The following is a 6,912-nucleotide window of genomic DNA, read 5'->3' as shown; positions in this document are numbered from 1 at the left end:
TGAAGCTATGTTTGAAATTAATCGTGTGGCTCCCAGAAAATTACTTATTACTTATTTTGTTGTATTGAGCGTTGATGAGTAGATCCTCAGGAATTTAAGTGTTGTTCCTTAAGTCAATACAAGTGAAAACAACAAAATAAATTTATGAGTGGAAAAGCTTCATGTATGCCTATTTATTTGACTTTTGAATGAGATGGGTATAAAGATGAAATGCGGTGAATCATTATTTCATGGTAATTTTACGAAATATTAAAGATAATAAACTTACCTAATGCTAGAAATCACAGTGCGATAAGCAGTCTGTCTTTAACAGTAATAGGGCCTTGCTTGGCAGTTTCGGGTTCAGTTGTAAGGAGTGTTTCTTCTATTTCCATCGCTGTGATTCTCGAAAAATTTCGATATTGCTGTGGATCTTCTGTCGCAATGCTCTACGGTGAGATTCCTGTACGCTCCAAAATCATCCGGCCACCTAATTCACTCTGTCATGCAAAACTAACACGGTGCTCTACTTTTTTTTTCCACTAAAAGTATTAAAAGTTCAGCTGCAGCCCGACAATCTTCCATCGCACCTCTTCCATCATGCATACAATTACGACAGAAAAATGTCACAGAGAGCGATCGTTCAGCTCTCACACCTTCTCTCACACTGCTGCATGTAAACGCTTCCGACACCTGCTTTGACAACACTCTCAGACACTTGTAGAAAATACTCACAAGTAACTATCAGGCAGTAACTATTAGGGAAATTTCACTTCTAGTCAAACGACGCTGCGAGTACTATCTGAGAGTACCACAGGACTGAAGACCATAACAATAAACAAATGAACGGTACACCAAACTCCCGCCCGAGGTTCGAGTCCTCCCTCGAGCATGGATGTGAGTGTTAGCGTTAAGTTAGTTTAAGTAGTGTGTAAGTCTAGGGACTGATGACCTCAGCAGTTTGGTCCCTTAGGAGTCCACACACATTTGTACATTTTCAATATCTCCTTCCAAACAAAAAACTAGAAGAATAAAAGGCAAACTTAAGAATGACATCATAGTATTATCTGGATGTACTTTGCTCATCCTCGATTGCTCCCTGTGAACACGGAATGAAACAGTTCTGCAGTTTTACAAATGAAGAATTTAGTGAGTTACCTTTCAGCTGTAACTATAACAAGGAAATCTATGGTTTGGTTATCAGATGTTTTTTACAAAAGAGTTCGGAAACAAAATTGGTCATAGGGAGTTTGGGAAATAGAAGACATCGTAAATCGCCAGTTCCTCCTTCTTTTTTTGGATAACTGATTTGAGTTTCAATTCTACTTAGTGCGAACATTTATTTTTCTTCACCATACACGTATTTTTATGAAAAATACGTACAGCTTACGTTGCGTGCCGGTTCACGGACTTAGAGGAGGCGCCGATCAGAAACGAATGTGCGCGCCGGATTACCGATATTTGGCGTACGGAACACTACACACAACTAGTTAAACATGATGACACCCAGGATATAGCTCACACGATTCACAGATGCTAACCGTTAACTGACGATTGTTGCTCTAGGAAAGTCATTCAGCTACAATGTAACAAAAATAAATAATTTCCACATCATGAAATAAAATAGACTGGAAACGATAAATGTCTTTAGGTGAGTAACGTTTCCATATTTCACTAATGTATTATTAATGCGGCTGTGTAGAGGAAGGAAACAAATGCATTCACACAATGCTATCGAACAGCAGCGCTTGTGACCTGGATTCCAGTTGTGATATGAGGCATGACCCTTAAGCCTGAATGAAATGTGAGGCATAGTCAGACACTGCCTACGGCATGCTCCTTTGTGGAATGTATTGAAATTGCCCGTATGTATACGTTTATACGTTCGTACAACGAAAGTAATTGTGAGTAGCAACAAACGTAACACCAAAACAGGGGCCCTCGAAGTAGATGAAGTCAAGGAATCGTGCTACCATGGAAAGAAATACCAACTCACGCACATACAAGATGAGTCAGCTGCCCCTACCGATTCTTTTTATGTAACCCGTACAATATTTCGGGTACTGTATCCAGACATGCGACAGCCACGTGATCGATATAAGTTCTTTCTCATAACTTTGGCCAAGGGGTAACACGGTATTTTTGGAACAAGATGTACTTTATTACTGCCTAACTTACGGAAGAGTCTCCAAACTGTAATTAGCGGTGTAGTCATACAGATTTTCGATGTCTCTGTAAGTCCATTCCGTTTATGTTACTTTTTCTTTCGTAAGTGGTTCAGAAATTTTACCTAATAAAGTGTGTTTCGCCATCGGAAACAGCGAAACTAACAACAGGACATAACCTCCGAACAATTTACGAATGTTTAAGTACTATAAACGGAATAAACACACAGAGACATCATGAATCCGTATGACTGTAACGCTAATTATGCAAAGACTGGAGAAACCTAGATAAGTGCGGCAGAAGTAAAGTATGTCTCAGTCCAAAAATACCGTGTATCCCATGACCAGTCCTCATCTGCATTTTTTACAGTGTCATTCCGTTCGCTACAGCCTGTCTGGGTACCGTTCGTGGTAAAGACGTAATGCGGATTGCATAAAACCCATCTGTAGGGGCAACTGAATCACCCCACCCACTCACACACACATACACACACATGGGGCGTCTCAACTAAAAGTAATTAGGGGCACTTTTCTGGTAATTCGGCAGATACTTCACATTTCGGTTTGGCACCGTGTAGCCGGCGTCAGTTCAAAAAATTACTGGTCGTCACATCTTTCATGTGACACCCAGCGTCGACTGAAAGCGTTGATTTGTTTCCCGTTACAAAGAAAGTGACTTTTAAATCGGAATTTTACATGTTCATTCGATAGAGCTCTCCCGAATTACTATAGTCCCAAGTTTTTTGTTTTATCGATAGTTATCAGGGACAGCAAAACACGAAGAATCAACAACATTCCAGCAGCGACTCAGTTTATTGCTGCGTTCTTGGCGGTAGCAGTCAGCTCTGGCCAGAACATTACTGTCGTTGCTGGACTGTGGCTCTTCGAGAGGAGCTCGACTACAGTGGCCAGTATGTTCTCTCGACTTAACCCTCTCGAACATGCCTGGGATAGATTGAAAAGGGCTGTTTATGGACGACGTTCAAATGGTTCAAATGGCTCTGAGCACTATGGGACTCAACTGCTGAGGTCATCAGTCCCCTAGAACCTAGAACTAGTTAAACCTAACTAACCTAAGGACATCACAAACATCCATGCCCGAGGCAGGATTCGAACCTGCGACCGTAGCGGTCTTGCGGTTCCAGACTGCAGCGCCTGTAACCGCACGGCCACTTCGGCCGGCATGGACGACGTGTCCCACCAACTACTCTGAGGGATCTACGCCGAATCGCCGCTGAGGAGTGGGACAATCTGGACCAACTGTGCCTTGATGAACTTGTGGACGGTATGCCACTACGAATAGAGGCATGCATCAATACAAGAGGACGTTCTACTGGGTATTAGAGGTACCGGCGTGTACAGCAGTCTGGATTACCACCTCTGAAGGTCTCACTGTATGGCGGTACAACATGAAATGTGTGCTTTTCATGAGCAATAAAAAGGGCGGAAATGATGTTTATGTAGGGTGATCTCTATTCCAATTTTCTGTACAAGTTCAGGATCTTTCGGAACCGAGGTGATGCAAAGTTTACTCTGATGTGTGTGTTTCGTCGCGAGATACACTTCTTGTTCCAAGTTTTTTTTTGTTTTTTTGTTTTGTTTTAAAGGTCTTTACGACACAACTGTCACTGGGACGTCACAAGGCCACCCGAAATGTCCGTGGCACACCAATTTTTTTCAATTGTTTGTCACTATCATTTCCTTGCGTGCATGCACAGCACTCGCACACTTTGTAAATTCCTTGCTGTTCACTCTTAAGTAACAGTTTCAACATGTTGTCGAGATTACAAGTTCTTTTCGTTTTCATTTTCATCTGTAGTTATTTAGACAAAACATGAAGTTACACAGAATTTAAATAAGATAAACACTACGTACACTGGTAGTGATATTACAGTGAATAAATCTTCTCTGACTTGGTTTTGTAAAACGAAGTAACTCTATTGCTATACAGAGGTCTTATCTTACTTTCGTTGCTTTGAATTTGGCTGTTGCAGCTCAGATTGTGCTCACAGACACTCATACGAGGTGCGACAATAAAGTAATGAAACTGATTAGGTTTGCGTAGGCACAATATCTTTCACCTAGGTGTATAAGCTGCTTCTAGTCCTAGCAGCACATCGATGCAATTGCTCAGTCGTGAGTTGTGCTGTAATAAGTTAACACGTATTTGTGTCTCTCATCACGGAAATGGAAACGCATAATATTGCGCAATGGTATGCCATTTCTTTTTGCGTTAAACTGGGTGAAAACGCGACATCTTACGGTAAGTTTCAAAAGGCTTTTGGAAAGGAGGTTATGTCAAGAGCTAAATTTTTTCGTTGTCATAAAATGTTTAGTGAAGGCAGAGCGAATGTTGAAGATGAAGACCGCAGTAGACAACCATCAAACTCATGGATGGATGTCAACTTGGCCAGGGTACGTGAACTCGTACGATCTGATCGAAGATTACCTATGAAAATGATTGCAGAAGAACTGAACATCAATCGAGAAACGGTAAAAGAGTTCTTCGTGTCCATGCCAAAATTGCTGATAATTGGATTCTGCATCACGATAATGCGCTATCCCATGCTGATCTGTCATTACAGCAATTTTTAACCTCAAAGCAAATTTCAGTACTACCACAGCCAGCTTATTAACCAGATATCGCTCCGCGCGGCTTTTTTTCTATTTCCAAGAGTCAAAACGGCGATCAAGGGACACCATTTTCAGACAACACAATATGTACAAAAAGCTGTGACGAGGGTCTTGGAGGATATTACAGAAGATGGCACAAGCGCTGGAAAAAGTGTGGCCAATAAGAAGGGAACTACTTTGAAGATGACAACACTAAACTTGACTAAAACGGTAAGCAACATTTTTTTTTTCACATCAGTCTCATTACTTTATTGTCGCACCTCGTATATGGGATAGTCTAATATTTTGCAAATTCCCATTGATCGCTCCCCATTTGGCAAGGCCTGAGGGAAACCCTAGGTTAAAACCTAAGGCGGAGCGATAAGATGACCCATTTTTATAGTTATGGAACTATTACTTATTGCAAGATTTCGGTAATACCATAGGATATGCTTCATTTTTGCAATGATGTAGGTGAATGTGAAGTTATGTATGACAAATAGTTCATTCGTTGCGGAGAAAGCTGTTCTGCGCCATGTTTTTGAGGCTAGTTCCTAGCGGTTCTGGTAGGCGCTGGCCGGTAACCGTTGGAGGCGGAGAGTCGACGGCCGGTTCGTGGGGGCTCAGTAGACCATGGCGCGCCGGTTGTGGCCAGCTGATGCAGCGCCTCGCCCCCATCATCTGTCGGCGAGTCGGAGTGGAGTGAGGTACGCCGCCCCGCTCGCCGACAAGACTACGCACCGCAACTCGTCTCCGTCAGTGTACATGAAAAATATACACACTACGTAACACTCCCTTCCCGCTACAGACGTTACAACTAGTGGGAAAAGGACGAACCTGGCAGCTAATGGGAAGCTTTCGCCGGTCTTGAAGTCACAAGCCAGCACGTTGTGGCAGAACTCATGACACGTTTTGTTTTGACACGCAGTTCACACGTTAAATTATTTTCGTGCAGACGGCTCACTCTAGTTTTGTGAATGACACTTTATTCACATGTCGCACTCAAAGACACATTTTAGCGTCCAATCACGAGTACGCTACTATTTACCAAGCATTCGTTGCGCCGTCCGCGCATAGCAGAGCAAATGCGTATTGTTAGTTTAAATGAAAGTATAGTCTCAAAGGCATTAGCCTTGAGTTACAGTTTCCACACTTTTAGAGAACACACACACGATATTGTCATCTTTTGTGTCTTTTCACTATATGACGTTCAATACCTGCACTTCACTGCCTACAATAAAATGTTTAACTTTCACAGTTTCACATAGTTCAAGGTTAATTATCTGGGCTAGCAAATTCGGCGCTGACATTTTTAAATTCAAGTCTGTTTCCAGTTCACTCAGGGCTCTACAGTTCTTTCCTTTACAAATTACAGTTCATAATTGTGTTTGCATATATACAGAATATTTCGAACAGATTTTAGACAACACTATTGTATTTTCGTCCTATCTGTGGTGAGTCCCATGTCATGCCTGCACTTTTTGCCCACTTGTCCGTGTTTTTTTCATTTATTTTTTTACGTCTAAGACATTCATAAAAGCTCAAAGTGCAAGCTTCTATGCTTATGACTGCCTAACGAAATGCATATCAATCATACTTAATTTTAAAAAAATGTTAGTATTTTCAATCAAGGTTGCGTTTTACAAGGGCCTATATTTAGACGCCCCCCACCCCCCATGAGCCATGGACCTTGCCGTTGGCGGGGAGGCTTGCGTGCCTCAGCCATACAGATAGCCGTACCATAGGTGCAACCACAACGGCGAATTGAGAAGCCAGACAAACGTGTAGTTCCTGAAGAGGGACAGCAGCCTTTTCAGTAGTTGCAGGGGCAACAGTCTGGATGATTGACTGATATGGCTTTGTAACACTAACCAAAACGGCCTTGCTGTGCTGGAACTGCGAACGGCTGAAAGCAAGGGGAAATTACAGCCGTAATTTATCCCGAGGGAATGCAGCTTTACTGTATCGTTAAATAATGATGGCGTTCTCTTGGGTAAAATATTCCGGAGGTAAAATAGTCCCCCAGTCGGATCTCCGGGCAGGGATTGCTCAGGAAGACGTTATCAGGAGAAACAAAACTGGCGTTCTACGGGTCTGAGGGTGGAATGTCAGATCCCTTAAGCGGGTAGGTAGGTTATAAAACTTAAAAAGGGAA

The sequence above is a fragment of the Schistocerca americana genome, chromosome 7 (assembly GCF_021461395.2).
Source record: "Schistocerca americana isolate TAMUIC-IGC-003095 chromosome 7, iqSchAmer2.1, whole genome shotgun sequence".
In the NCBI taxonomy this organism is placed as follows: domain Eukaryota; kingdom Metazoa; phylum Arthropoda; class Insecta; order Orthoptera; family Acrididae; genus Schistocerca; species Schistocerca americana.
Note: the sequence above shows the minus strand (reverse complement) of the source record.